Source organism: Berghia stephanieae, unplaced genomic scaffold, assembly GCF_034508935.2.
Source record: "Berghia stephanieae isolate SIO BIC M18660-M18661 unplaced genomic scaffold, UCSD_Bste_1.3 scaffold131, whole genome shotgun sequence".
NCBI classification, from domain to species: domain Eukaryota; kingdom Metazoa; phylum Mollusca; class Gastropoda; order Nudibranchia; family Aeolidiidae; genus Berghia; species Berghia stephanieae.
In genome coordinates, this window is record NW_027622302.1 from 16939 (window position 1) to 33308 (window position 16370).

General features: G+C 35.7%; 1 pseudogene; it reads left to right on the forward strand.

The window, feature by feature from the left end:
• Nucleotides 1-3064: 3064 nt before the first annotated feature.
• On the forward strand, nt 3065-4050 carry LOC144961060 (TBC1 domain family member 25-like; annotated as a pseudogene).
• Nucleotides 4051-16370: the final 12320 nt, after the last annotated feature.

Genomic DNA, 16370 nt, shown 5'->3' on the forward strand with positions numbered 1-16370 from the left:
GACTGTCACCATTTATACACCCCTTGTCTCTGCTATAAGTATAAGAAAACTTCTGAATTATGGATCTCAGGTTTTATCATCTGCTAAAACATTGCCAGTTTGTTTGATTTGAGACTCTTATGAGGTTTAAAGGAATTCAATGTTTTGATTATACCTATATAAAAAGTCACTGATCAGTAAGTGATATCATGATTTGTTGGACATGATCCTTACTGCATCTTTCGAACTGTATTATGAAGTTGTCATTTAAAGTTATTTTTTTTTTAAAGATTCTGGAAAGATATTGTTATGAGGGAAAATGTCTACTTTGATATTTACATAGCATATCCAAATGATGGATTCATTTCCAGATATTTATTTTTCTCCGTGTTTTTCAGTGATATTATCTAAGCATTATATTACATCTCACATCCCTGTTTTGTTTAGAATATATTGGTTAGGTTTGATTTTAAAGGTTACAGAATTTACTCTAGCGTAAAAGCATGAGAAACTGTTAAACTGTGTGGGGATCGGTGGCTCAAATGTTTGGTTGTCCTGTCCCATCACCAAAAAGGTTCAAGCAAATTTCAAGCAGGGTCAACGACTGGATGGGTGACAGTGGTCTTGGAATATTATGGACCTGATGTTGTGTCCTTTAGATACATTACCCATCTCAATCGAGTGGTGTGATCGAATTGCGCTGGCCAGTGATGATAATTAAAGAGTGTTAGAGCAACGAGGGTCCTAAAGGCTTACTGGACTGGAACCTGTATGACTGGAAAACTGATTCCTTTATGGCTTGCTGGGGGAATAAATGAAAACATTGTGAAATCAAAAAACTGCATTGAGCATGGTAATCTGTCGAAATGATATATAATGTTATATTTATTGATTTTATCTAAGGTTGGCTTATTTTTTGAATTTGTAACTCTTTTAGAGTTTGAAAAAAATTGAATTTGCGCTTTATATAGGCAATACTCCATAAATGTGTCAAAGGCGCTTTATCAAAGGGTCCCTGGTCAAACAGCAACATGTAACATGTAGGACAGCCATGATGCCTGTAGGCGATGTTTACAATTTTTTCGGACAAAGACAACGCTGGTTGTTAAACGGGCAGGTACTCATTTTACACCTGAGGGAGTTACGGTGAGAGAATGTGTGTTAAAGACTTTTTCCATGGACTCAACTATGCGCTGAAGCGTTGAGGGCTTCGAAACAAGGACCTTCCGAACGAAAGCGAGTGTCATACCAATGACCACAGAGCGCACATGTCTGTCAAACATGTCTGTCATGACAAACTCATATGAAAATATTGTACAAAACAAAATCATATAAAAGTAATTTACATATAATCTCCAGTTTCAAGTGCATAATCAGAAATCCTTAAGATGATGTTGAAATGAATTTTCTAGCCTGAAATCTAGATGAATTCAGACCTATGTATAGATTTCTCTGCACATTTTCCCATTTAATATTGTCATGAATCCATTTCCTTTTCACTTGAACACAGATCTTGCGAAGAATGGGATGTCATAGCACCGATGGACTACCTCAGCACAGGATCACCAGTCTCTTGACAAGATACTCCTTATTGGGATCTATCACAGGCGTCTGAGTCTTAACCTGGGAAAGGACAGTCACAGTATTGCAGAGGGCTATGGGTGAGTTTATGTTGTTTTGTTTCTTTCTTTTTATTTTTTCTAAGTTAGTAGTTATATAGTTATTTTTTTCTAAATTCACTGATATCTACCCCTTTTAAGTATGATTGGTTGCCTTAAATTCCTCTTGGATACGCAGTACTGAAAAAACTATATGCTCTCATTATTTACCATATTAGGAATACGGGCAAATTTGCGGTAGCGTATTAGGTACATGTTTACCATGAATTTAGCATGTTTATAATGATAATAATAATAGTAAAGTACGTTCTTTCGCATTAAGCAAAAACCATAAACACACTCATTCGTGCCAAAACGACCCACACTTACTATTGGGATGTCGTTTCTTCTTCTCTTTTACTAGCCTATCCTGCTTCTTTGGTCGTGATTGTATTTGTGACAGGGGTATTTTTTTTTTCTGTAAATCTTCTGCCTGTTTGATGCATTGGTTATTATATTTAGGCTTTTGTATCTTTAGGTTCTGATTTCGATTTAAATTTGTACTATTTTTTGATAGATTGCTTGTTTTTTTGTTTCAGCAGTCTCTCATTATCACCCAATTGTGTTGGAAGAGATCTCTACTAAAGCAAAACTACAAAAACAAAAAAAAAGTGACATTCAACAAATGTGAACTAAAATAAAAACAAAATATTAACTCATCAAGTCAGGGAGAACACCTACAAGAATAAAAAATTTCAGGGAAAAATTTCCAGCTTTTTCTTAAAATCCTCAATGTGCTTGCGAGCCTTCGGGACAAAGGAAGCGGTTTCCTATTGAAAGCGTCCATCCTGGCTTTATAGGAAAAGATCTTTTGCAGAAAATACTAAGCCGTGTTGTATGGCACTTTCTAAAAGGTGGTCTTCGGCTGAATAAGTTGATGAATTGGGAGTAGGTGACACGCAGTTCTAGAATGTTAGGTGGGATTGAGAATTTAGTGTGTTGAAGAAAAACGGCGGCAATTTTGTATCGATTCTTGTGGTTCAAGGAGCAGCCAGTGTAGGTTTTGAGCATGTAGTTGTCTTCATTAGGTTGGTGGTATGTATAGCTAGGTTTTCACTCCTATACAAATGATTGGATAAAACTATGAAATATATTATTCTGATAATGATTTTCTTAGTACTATTGTTTTTTTTTTTTTACGATAACTTCTATTTATAGTGTGACATCTTGTGTGTGACACACAACACACACTGTGTCTTTGTCAATATTGTATTGTCTATAAAGGTGTACCAAATGCAAATTTCCATTTTTTGGGACAAATAAAGGATATTATTATATTATTATTATTATTATTATTATTATTATTATTATTATTATTCTTATTATTATTTATTATTATTATTATTATTTTTCTATCATATCTGTAAAAAAAATAGGGTCGTCTCAAGCAAGGGATATGATGATTTAAGCCTAAAAAAAACAGCCAAATGTCTGACATGGACTTCCACAACTACCTGGATGCGCAGGGTATATGGTGGGGTCAAAAGCCCATGAGTTCCGTTTATCCATTTACCAAGGCGGGATTGAGACGTCCTTGAGCGGGTTGCATGGAGACCTCTTCTCAATGTTAATCCCCATCGACTATGTCTTGGTTAAAGCGTCTTGACTACATGAAACGGAAAGAAAAGAGGAGGAATATCGAAGACTGAAGAGAAACAGTGTGAGAGAGAGATTCAGAACCAATACTCTGATGAAGAAGTGAAAAATATGTTGCAAGTATGGTGAAAACGGACGTACTACGAACCGACAACTCTTGGGTTCTATGCAGGCAACGATGATAATGAAATATCTTGCATTATTTCATATTTTGGTGACGTATGCTCTTACACACCCAGGACACATATATTGTCAAGGTATGAGTGACATTGCCTCACCATGCTTGGTTTCTCAAAAAAGACGTAAGCGCCAGCTTACAATGTGCTTCTGCTCGCTGATGGAGGTGGTGCAAAGAGATATGACAATTGGATGGCGAAGTATCATGACAAATTTAAACTTATTTTGGGAGCTCATGACACAATATGAACCCAGATTTACAGCTTTTCTACTATAAAATCTTCGGGTGATCTGTTTTTTTGTTACAGATGGATTCTTTCGAGTTAAAACGTGAATTTCCTTCAAACATGCATTGCATGTGTATGGAGGTTATGTGGGCAACTTTCCCCGTCACCCTCAATTGAGTTGTCTCTTGTTGCTAATGACTCTCCCCAAACTTTATCGTCTTCCCAGTGTTCCCCCCATTTTCGTTCTAGCAAGTATGTATGCCAAAACTTTTTGCCATGCGCAGAGTGGTGTGCTTAACATCGCGTTTGCACAAGCAGGTCTAGCGTTCCAACATCCACACAAACCCCAGTTGCAAGTCTCCTCCTCCGTTTCTTCGTCATCAGATACAAAACGAGTTCATGGCCTCCTATGACGCTAGAGGAGTAGTAACTTGAGATTGATGAAAAGCCAGATGCGACGTATAACCATCGACATCACTCTATTTTGGTATCACGTCAGATGCCTCTCAGGGATTTGATGTAAGAGTGCTGATTGCCTGAAATTGAAAATCTTTGCTGAAATCCTTGCGAGGAAATCTGATAAGCATCGATCAAGTTTACTGGAAGTGCCGAAAGGTAAAAAACTCCTGCTGTGGTTTCTTCTATTTCTCTTGGAAATGCCTGTAGAGATGTTGTGAGTAAACAAGGAAAGTTGTGGAAGGTAGAACCCAATATAGGGATCAAAGTTCAGTATTTTATTGTGTCAAAGAATGGATCTTTTACCACAGATGTACATCAAACGAACAGGTCACTTGCTGAGGAAATTAATGAGTTTGAAACAAATTCTCAATGCTCTAATCATAATGGGGACACCCCAAACAATGTACTGATACAAGGGAGAGAAATCTTCTATGTCAGAGAATGATGAGGATTATGATGCATAAAATAGTCAACCCTACTCACTTCCTTTTGAACAGAGAGATGATCTTGATTCGTTATAGAAGCAATACTGACCAATATTTCTTCTGACTCAACAAATCAAGTCCAATTGTAATTGTCGATGGATTCTAACAACTTTGCATCCAGTTCTGCCTGTAAGTGTTGCCAAAATTCTCAGGATTTCTCATGTGCAATTGTGACCAAACGGACATGGCTATTAGTCGAAATCAGAGCAAACTATAACTCATCTCTTCTCGAGTTTTTAGGGGCTCTAAATGTTTCAAACACAAACAATCAACAAGGCAAATCTAGAACATGAGTGGTAGTGTTGTTGTGCGTAAATGAGTTATCGGAGACAAGCTTGGACTTTTTCAAAGTATGAAGAGGCTTCTTTTCTTCACCCGAAGTAAAGGCAGAACATTATTATTGACAATAGCAATGTCAACTTAACAACAACAGTGTCTGGAGATAAGGACCTCTTTGCTCTGATTCAACCCATAACTAATGTAGATGATAAGGCCCTTTTGTGTGATTACCTGTGGTGGGAGCCATTAGACAAAACTAGTGGTTTAATCCTATTAACCAATCTGCTGATTTTTCAAATTGGGACGTAGGAGTTATGTCAGTTAGTGAAAGAATTATCTTGAGAGTCCTTCCAACTGCCCCCACCTCAGGTATTTGGTGCGGGTACCCCTTTCTTAATGTTTTGTGTTTTACGATAATTAGTCGCAAGGAAGCTATTATGAGAAATAGTATTGTGTACGAGATAATCGCGGTGCATTTTGACCGACTTGTACGAGACACAACGCTAGTCATGTTTTACACCACGCACGTCGTTTGTACATCAGTCATTTAAAGTTCAACAGGCTAAATATTGAAAAAAGTGATGACAACTTCAGATAAAAAGTGAAAGACAGAATTATGGTGGTAAAGATAAGTCAGGATTCTAATGATGTCTGACAATCCTTGCAATAACTTTACTATTATGCTAAGATGCAACTAAAAGACTCTATTTGGGGGGAAAGTGTAAATGTTGCTGCTCGAAGCTCGGAGAAATAAATAAATAAGGTGAAGTTGGCATGTAAGCTTCATTTAATTACAAAAACAGATCAAATGAAAAACATTTCGGTTTTCCCTTCTTTATTCAACAAAACAGGATGTATTGGAAACACCACAGGATGAATGAGATGATGTGGTAGTGGCATAGTTAAGATGAATCTTAAACTACGACGTTGCTAAAGGGGAACTCAACACGTTCCTTTGATCTGTTTTTGTAATTAAGTTGAAGCATACATCAACTCACGTGATTATCTTATTATTTGGGGAAAGAAATTGAAAAAGGTATACAGCATAGCGGCCAACTGTTGGATAATATGTGACTTGTCCGAGTGGCAATCTGGAGAAAATTATGTAAAATAGTAATGTTTATTTGTATGGAATTGAACCCTTGCATGTCCAGGATTATGCCTTTTGTTTAGCAAATTTAACAAGAAAACAAAAAAACAGTTTTTATCTAGATTTATCATTTAATGGGCCAAACATACTGATGTTTGGTTTATAGTCATACACGGTATCGGTATTGTGGTCAGGATACCAGTTTTAGCTCTGTTGATGAGTTGGCTGCTTGCTATAGTAGGACTCTATTTGCTGCTATTTGCTACAGACCTTTTGCCAACCTTCAAACGGTCTGTAGCTATAACGGCTGATATTTTAATATTCATAGCGCGCCCCAACTAATCTATTAGCTAGTTATTAGCTACAGAAATCAATGAGCCTTTATTACTTTCATTCAAGACATGTAGTCTAGAAATTAACCGAGCCCTGAACTAACTTTTAAGAAAATATATGCCTACACTCATCAAACGGCTCTCTATGTGTTGAATAAAATAAAGGGTAGAATCAATGACATAAATGCATTCCACCCAATATTAGACTGACAGGTGCAGTAGGGGTTGTTAAATTATTCTTAATTCATGTTATTTCATTTATCACTTATCAGGTCAAATTATGGATGTTGAAATGATTTACCTACAGATAATTATGTTCATTAATTGCATTTTAATGCATATATGATAATGGACATTTATTTACAATTGTCAAGCAATTCCTTGTTCTCAATTGTTTTATTTTGAATTCTAGAATGTTTTGGGGTTATTGGATATTTTTTGTATACGTCGCTAAATCAGTACCTGGTATTTGAAAAGATTTTGAATCATTGTATTTGTATCGTACAAAATATACCCAGAATTTTTTTAATTTTGATAAAACAATGTTTACTGTGTTTCCAGACTAAAAATCCATGACTTTTTTCCCCCTGATCTCAACCATCTGGCTTATTGTCTGTGGTGGCTTAATACTAGTATTTTTCTTTGTCTGTGTCAGTCAAATGTGTAGGCTTCATGGCTATTGATATGATATGTACAGAAACTATCACATCGCTATTGGTAATATTATCCTTGTCATAGTCGTTCTAAATGTTTGTCTTTGTGGCTGACGTTATGGTACTGTTAGGATTATTAGGAGACTGAAATCACACGTCTAAGGCTCATGACATTTATATTTTTCCGTGTTTTGTGTCAGTTCAAGTGTGTAGGCTTATTACACAGTTACAAGAAAATGATGACTGAAAATCACAATCGTTTCCTATAGGCCTATCAGAAATTACCAGTAGCAGCTTATACTCAGAGCAGGGTTGATTGTTAAAATAAAGTTAATTTTAAAAAGATTTACGGTGGTGTGGCTTATAGTCCATTGCGTCTTATAGTCCGTATAAAATATTGTTACTTCAATAATGGATTGAGGGGCACTCAACTTGTCAAAAGTCTCAAACATGGGACTCAAGAAATAATCAGATCTGGTCGTTTTTGGACATTTTGGACGTTCATCTTAAATGGATTGACGTTAGTATTCATTATCAGGCCAAATGATAAGAGTGTGTTTTTAAAATTGTGTATTCTTCAGTGTATGATGAAATTGTGTCATAAGTTGGGACACCTTTATTCAGGGCTCTGATTATCAATTAGATAACAAAAACAAAATTTAACTTTGACCTTAAATACAGTATCATTCCAAGTCTCACAGGAAATGTGTTGGTCAACTGATTGTGTATCTTTCTATATGTTTTTTTTTTTTTGCTTAAGAAGTGATGTATAACAAATAAAACTCCGTTGACTATAGTTTTTGAGCTACAAAAGATTTACTATCATACTTTTCCAAATTAAGTTTTTCTGTAGCAATCATCTGTGAGTCCCATCAAACAAGGGATACATAGGTGACAGACCTCAATATCATTCTTTTTTGTTTCAAAGTAGATCAAAGTTAGTCTTTCTGAGTTCTCTCGGAGCTCATGGGACTAGAGTATTTCCTGGTTTCTATAGTGTTCAATACACAATTGAAATTGTTTGCTACCCTTTGGTTCGGATATTAGTCTTTCACAAAGTATTTTTTCATCAGATTAATGGACCCCACTACCTAATCACATATTGGGTTGGCAAGGCTGGGTCATAAAAAATTCTCTTCAGGACTTGCAAAAATAATGATTAATTAAATAAGTTTAAGATTAAACAAAATTTTAGTCTTTGTATTGGTTTCACTTGGTATTGGAATTGTATTTAGTAAATTATAGCAGTTTTCATTTACTAAGCAAATCTATCGTTCCTTTTAAATTAAATTATTTCCATTGTACCATATTCGTCAAAAAGATAATGCAATCTTTATGCAGATATTGCAATCTGGACATGACCAAGATAACTGGTATATACATTATAAGGGATACTTACTTTTACTGACAAAATCAATACTTTTGATGTCTATCAAGTTCTTTCCTGTAAATCCTCTCCTTGTCGTTTGTATTGAAAATTCAATTGTTAAAATTTCTAGTATATGTCTCTTTCAGTATAAGTATAGATCCTCTGCTGTGTTGATGGTAATTTCAGGGTTATTTGGTTCTCTATATTGAGTTGCTGCGAGAAGATTCTACCTTTTCCTCAAGCGATTCCTCATTCTCTCATTTTCTATAGACTCTTTGTAGCCCCATAGGTTGTCAAAAGGTTTGTTTTAAAGGAATTCAAAGGTCTTTCAAACTCTCCTTAATTTTCCTTTCTTGAATCAGATGGGGACAGCTACGATTTAACTATTAAAAGTCAAAGTATTACAGTCAACTAACTTGGTTGCCATGCTAATAGTGCTGTGTATTTAATTTCCATTCCTTTAGAGTTGATTCTGGATTGGAGTTCCTGACCTCCCTTGTGGGGCAGGGAGGGGTACTTACTGTGTCTTCGATCCCCCTATATTGTTTACCAACTTGCTTATCTGTCTTTGCTTGGGATGAGATTACTTGGTTTTGTCCTGGCCCTGGCCAGATACCCCAGCTGAGAAGGGAAACAAATGTTATAGTTAGTTGGGAGATGTCTATTTTATTTCCTTTTAAATCCTCTCTGTGTTTTATGCAGTGTATTATGTTGTTTTGAAATTATTATACATGATTTGTAAACAATTTTGGTGTTATCCTCTTAAGTGGGGACCTTTGTTGCTTGTGTTGGATGAGGGCCTTTTGGTGATCTCAATCTAAGCACTATTGATAGTGTGCTCTGAGAAACTGAATCTGTATCCTATTTGAATCCATTCCCCTTTGTCTTAAATTGTCTTTGAGGTGCTTCAATTGTAATTCTATGAAACTTTTACTATCCCATTTTCTTCCTTTTTACTGGTGCTGATATGTCCTTAAATGTGTTGCAAGCGCTTTTAAATCATCAAAAATAAACAACATTGTTTTTAAGTCTTATGTGAATACTTTGATTTCCTTTCTCTCAATTGCTAGATGTCTGTATGATTTCCATTCATTAATTAGATTATATTAAAACTGCCTCTCTCCTTTCCCCTTACTTCATTTTTTCTTTTATATATATTTATATATATGTGTATATCACGCATGTTTAAAATCATCTTCAATTTGTAAATCTGGTTTTTCTAGCTTAAGCGCTTAATACAATTAATTTGTATTGTAAAATAATTCCTTTTATTCTACCCCACCCCACAAATCCCATGTTTCTCTGATATGCTTACCTTTTTATCATAGACTGCATGATATTTTAGTGGATTTCATTCTTATCATATTCTTCTTTTTTTTTTTCAACTTTGATAGCTATGATTGCGATATCCGATACCAATGGATACCAAATATTATGAGCTTTTTTATTATTATTGGCAATACCTGGCAACAGTTGCGTTGTTACTGTCCTTTTTTTTTTTCTCATAAGACTGAGCTTCACTATTTTTTTAATCAACATTTTCATCCGCCTTGGATCACATTGAATCAAAGGAAAGAGCTAAAATTGAAAAATCTTCCTTGTACTTAGTTGAATTTTTTTTGATGTGTGCCCAATATATTCTACAGTTCAATGTCATGTTATTCGATTGGTTATATTAATGAGGTGGACTCCTGATATGTTCTAGCCTTGATGCAATGTCACAGACAATGATAAAAAAAAATTGTGTTTCGGGTGACCTTTTCATTTAATGACCCATACGAAATATGGGATAGGTATGTGTTGATGATGAAATATTCTCTCTGAAATAATTTTTGAGTGTGTCTTATTTTGATGACAGTGTTCATGAAACCTCGTGATAGTCTCGTGGTATTCACATACGGTTATTATCAATTCAAGATCTATTCCTTTACTTCTCTCATCAGAAACAAATTTTTTGTCCTTTTTTTTCCATCTTTTTAGCCTTTGACATCTAGTGTTGTGACAGAGTGCTGAATCGCCTAACTTTTTTATTATCTACTTTTTCAATAGATGTAGATATGTCCTAGGTGTGTTTCTGTCATTGTATAAACATGAAAGTCTATGTTGTATTTTAATCATAAATTTGCTACTGTTTTGGCCAGAAATTAAGAATTTTTTGGATTTCATCTCTATCATTTGGATACTCTCAACAGAGTAATGATATTTTTATATGTGAGTGGATTTTTGTAAATGTTCTTTAAAGACAATATTTGCAGTTGTATGCTAATTTGAAATGATTTAAGGGGATGTTTTATCCAGTAAACTTTATGATAATTTTAATGATATTAATCCAATCATAACTCTTGGAATTTTGGAATAAAATGTTGGGCTTGTTTTTTAGATTTACTAACACCATTTTTAATGTAAAAATTCCGGGCGGGAGGCAATTGCTGTGTTGCTGGGTGGGGGTTCTGACCTCCATAGTGGCAGGACGTTGTCTTAACTGCGTTCTTCTATCCCCTTAAGTATCTGTTTTTCCAACATGCTTTCTGTCTTTATCTTGGAATTGAGATTCACTGGTTTTATCCAGACCCTGGCCGGAAAGTCCTTGGCTGGGAGAGAAAAAAGTCGAATGCATTGTTATAGTTTTGGGAGGATGAGATTTATTTTCCTTGTAAAGTCTCTCTGTTTGTACCTGTTACATTTTTTAATTTTTATAAATTTTTTTATTTACATAGACCTGTGCTGGTGTCTGGATGAGTCTTTTAGGTGACCTCAAAACTAAGTACACTGATTGTGCTCCTCTTTGAATCGACATAGTTTCCTATGTGAACCATTGCCCTTTGTCATGGAATGAGACTTACTTGGTGTGGCCTGGTCCTGGCCGGAGTCTAGCTGGGAGGGAAACAGTCAAATGGCATGTTATTGTTTTGGGTGATGATATTTTTTCCTTTGTAAATCATTTCTCTGTTATGTATTATATATTTGTTATTTGAATGTATAATGTAGGCATTTTGAGTGTATTCATTCTTTGTTGGATTTTGTTGCTTTCTTGTGTCCGGAATGGACTAATAGGTGTTATCAATATGTACATTGGTGGTATGCTCTTGGAATCTAGTCTGATCCCTATTTGTCCAGTTCCCTTTGACTTACTTTTTCTTGGGTGCTTCTTTAATTGTAATTCTAGAACATATTTTTCTTGGTGCTTTTAATTGTAATTCTAGTACGTTTTACTATCACATTTTCTTCCTTTTACTGGCGCTGATATAACCGTAATGTTGTTGCAGCGCCATACAACCCTTAAAAACAAAACAAAACAAACAAATTCGAATTTTCTGTTGTTACAGACTTTTTTTATTTCGTTGTTTTTCGGGACGTGAGGCACTGTCTTATCAGGGAAGTCAATTGGGGTGCTGTTAGGAAAGGAAATGAGTAGTTGAGGGGGGGTTCCCTACCTCCACAGCGGGCAGGGGAGGGTACTTAGCGTGTCTTCTATCCCCTTATATCTGTTTCCCACATGCTTTTCTGTCTTTGTCTTGGTGTGGGGATTGCTTGGTTTTGTCCCGACCCTGGCCGGAGTCCTGATGGGAGGGGAAACAGTCAAATGATAGTTATGTTTTTGGGAGATGATATTTTTTTCATTGTAAATCATCTCTCTGTTTGTATTGTTATATTTGTGATAATTTATAATGGAAGCAATTGAGTGTATTCCTCTTAGACTGGGGGCCGTGTTCCTTGTGTCCTGATGGAAACTTATTTAGTAATCTCAAATTAAGTACAATGATGGGTATGCTCTTGGACTCTACATCTGATCCCTGTTTGTTCCCAGTTCCCCTATGTTTACTTTTTTCTTGGATACTTAACGTCATTTAGAACTATTTACTATCCCTTTTTCTTCCTTTTTACTGGGCGCTTATTATAACTAAAATGTGTTGCAAGCGCCGTGGTTTAAAACCCTTTTAAAAACAAATCAAAACAGGAAATGAGTAAGAATTTGACTCTTCACAATTAAGCCACATCTCCTATAAATTGATTGATTTAAAAATAATTTTTTTTTTTTGTAATCAGTTTCTGTATGTACATTTTCTGTAATATTTATAATTTATAATCGGGACCTTATGCAATGATTTAACTAGACTTTTTGGTGACAATCTTTACCATTTTGGAAAAGAGAAAGACACCTATCATGACTTTGTTTCTTGCATTGTAAATGAAATACATTGGGATTTTTTTTCCTTTTTTTGTCTCTGCTCTTTTTTTTCTTTCTTTTAAAATTTTTTAATTTTATGCTTTAATTTTGAATGAAGCCAAAGTTCGTCTAATTTTTACTTGGTTTTGATTTTTTTTAACTTTGTAAATTGTTAATTCATTATATAGTATTGAATTATCCTTTATTTTTGATGATGTTTTTTTCTGATCATTTTGTTATTTAGTCATGACCTTAAATATCCAAGTGTATTGAAAATTAATCATAATATGTTAGGGCATGTTAGCTCAAATGTTTAACAGTTTATTAGATATCGAGATTAAGTGATAATTAATGCAAAGCATTATTTATACAGAATAAGGAAGTATATGGCTTCTTATTTTTTATGTTGTTCGACCCTCCTAAGGTGGGTTAAATTTCTCTTAAATCATAAAATTCTGTTACTGTTATTGATCTAGCTTTAGTTTCCAGGACCTGTTTTCACCAAGAAGCAGATATAGCGGTTCCGTTGGGCAGAAGTTCAATGCTGTTATTGTTATCTCGTTGAGTAACCGATTAAATGAATGCCTGGCAAAAAACGTTAAGCGAAAGGAACTTGTCTCTTATTATACATAACACCTTGCCGTGCAGGTCCTTATAGACTTCAATAAAGGTAAAGAACTGTAGTAAATAGTTAAATAGTTTTCAATAATCATTTGTGCTATTCATTTGAGGTTGTGATATATTTTTGACCTAACCATAGATCAGTTGATCTGATAACCAAATGCAACTGTGGCTTTGATTTATCATTATTGTAATGAGGCATCTATGAGGCATTGGTTGTTTGAGAGTTATTTCCATTACAACAATAGCCCATACAAATTTAGGTATCAGACCTGCAAATAAATGCACGTAGTTTTATCCCTTTTAAGTTTATAGGGGGGGGGGGGGGCGACAGTGCGAGCTGGGTGGGGAGCTGACCTCCCATATGGGCTGGGAGGTACATGCTGTGTCTTCTATCCCCCCATTACCGTTGCCAATTGTTTCCTGGTCATTGTCTTGGAATGAGGGTTACTTAGTTTTGTCCTGAGTCCTGCGGAGCTCCTTGGCTGGGAGGGAAACAGCGAATGTATAGTTATAGTTTTGGAGATGATATTTTTTTCCTTGTAAATCATCTCTCTGTTATGCTTGTATTATGTTGAGTTCTTACATATTATATTAAATGATTGGTAAAACATTTGAGTGTATTCCTCATAGATGGGACCTGTATGCTTGTGTCTGGATGAGACTGTTTAGGTGATCTCAACTAAGTGAATTGGTGGTATGCTCTGGAAAATTTCATCTGATCCCTATTTGTTCCAGCTTCCCTATGTCTTACTTTTTTCTTGGGTGCTTTTTTTGGAATTCTATCACTTTTTACTATCCCATTTGCTTCCTTTTTAGGGCGCTGATTATCAACATAAAATGTGTTGCAAGCGCCGTATTAAACACCTTAAAACAAAAAACAAAAAACCAGAAGTGGATGAGTGGTTAAGGCATTGTACTGTTGACCCGGACGGACCGGAGTTCGAGCACGCTTCAGGGCACTTTCGTTTTTTTCCCTTGAGCAAGATTTATTATCCCAATTTGCTCACTTGGACAACATGGGTGATTCCTGTTGACATCAGACATCTTGTTTGATGAGTTATCGATATATTCCTTCGTGGAATGCCTAGGCGACGATATCTTATGATGTCGTGGCTAAAAAAAAAAAGGCATATTTTTTTTTAAAAAAGTTTTTATTTAATATACTCTGCCCCACATCTCATCTACCTTTTACCTATAGAAAAGTGACAGCAATGGGACTTGCCCAGGCTTAAACGTAGTCCACTTCTCACAGCTGTTAATGCATCTCTTGATGAAAATGGCGCGTTGAGACCTTTGAGAACTGGTGGGGTTCCTGACCTCACTATAGTGGGCAGGGGTGTACAGACTATGTCTTCTAACACCCTTAGAAACTGTTTTCCAACATGGCTTCTGTCTTTGTCTTGAATGAGATTTCTTGGTTTTGTCTGGCCCCTGGCCTGAGTCCTAGCTTGGCGGGAAAACAGTCATATGCATAGTTATGTTTTGGGAGATGATGTTTTTTTCCTTGTAAATCATCTCTCTGTTTTAGTATCTATTATATTTTGTTATTTTCAATGTATGAAGTAAGCATTTGAGTGTATTCCTCTTTGTTGGATTTTCTTCGTGACTTGTGTTCCGGATGAGACTTATAGGTGATTTCAAATAAAGTACATGGGGGTATGCTCTTGGAATCTACATCTGATCCTATTTGTTCTAGTTTTCCTATGTCTGACTTTATCTTTGGTGCTTTTAATTGTAAATTCTATATCTTTTACTAGCCCAGTTTCTTCCTTTTTACTGGCGCTGATATAACCTAAATGAGTTGAAAGCGCCGTAAAACCCTTAAAAAACATAACAAAAAACAAAGACCTTTGAGACGTTTTGGTGATCTCAATCCTAAGTACTTTGACTTTTTAGAGTGTGCTCTGGAATCTACACCTGTTTCTTATTTGAACTATTCCCTTTCGTCTTACCTTTTCTTGGGTGCTTTAATTGGTAATTCTAGGAACTTTTTACTATCCCATTTTTTTCCTTTTTACTGGCACTGATATGACCTTAATGTGTTGCAAGCGCGTTAAAAACCTTTAAAAAACAAAAACAAACTTTAAACACTGACCAGTTTGGTCAACTCACATAATCTTTAATAGCCCCCATGGACCTGGAGTTTAACACAGTATCCGTTCTGATAAATAATTGCTTGTGATCTTTTTGATTGTGATGCTAGTTGGTCTCAAAGTAATACTGCCAGATCTAAAAAGATACAAACAATGATAACAGGGTTGACAGCGAAACTGCATCAAAGCTTTCCTGACGGCATAGTATTGTGGTGCCTAATTGTTGGCTCCAGACGGGTCAGAATAAAAACCCTGACAGCTTCAGTGACTAGGTCCTTTGCTTATTGATGAAGAAGAGTTCCTCTGAATGGGCCTGGGTGGGGATCCTTACCTCCCATAGCGGCAGGGAGGTACTACTGTGTCTTCTATTAGCGCATTATATCTGTCTATCCAACAAGGCTTTCTGTCTTTGTTCTTGGGATGGATTACTTGATTTTTTTCCTGGCCCTTCGTCGGGTCTTGGTAGGAGGGATACAGTCAAATGCACAGTTATTGTTTTGGGGAGATGATATTTTTTTCCTTGTAATTCATCTCTATGTTATGTTTATTATATTTGTCTATTTTTAATGTTTAGTGTAAGCATTGAGTGTTATCCTCTTTGTTGGATTTCTTGTGCTTGTGTCCGTGAGACTTATAGGTGATCTCAAATAAGGTAACAATGATAGTGTGATATTGGAATCTACATCTGATCCCTATTTGTTGCCATGTCCCTGTGTCGTACTTTTCTTGGTTTCTTTAACTGTAATCTAGAACTTTTACTATCCCATTTTCTTCCTTGTTACTGGCGCTGATATAACCTAAATGTGTTGCAAGCGCCCGTAAAACCTTTTTAAACAAAAAACAATCCTTCTGAATGGGCTGGGTGGGGTTCTGACCTCCCAAAAGTAGGCAGGGGACCGGCACTTACTGGCTCTTATATCCCCCTCTATCTGATTTTCCAACATAGCTTTCTGTTTTTTGTCTTGGAATGAGATTACTGTTTTGTTTTTCTTCTGGCCCTGCCGGGAAAAAACTGACTGGTAGGGAAACAGTCAAATGTTCTGGTTAGAGTTTAGGGTTATTTTCCTTTTTAGCATCGTTTTTAGGAACATGGAATTTTTGAAAAGAATGAATACACCTTGTTTGTTTATCTTGCATTGGTTCCAAGTTGCTTCACTTACAGAATAGACAAACCAGAATCA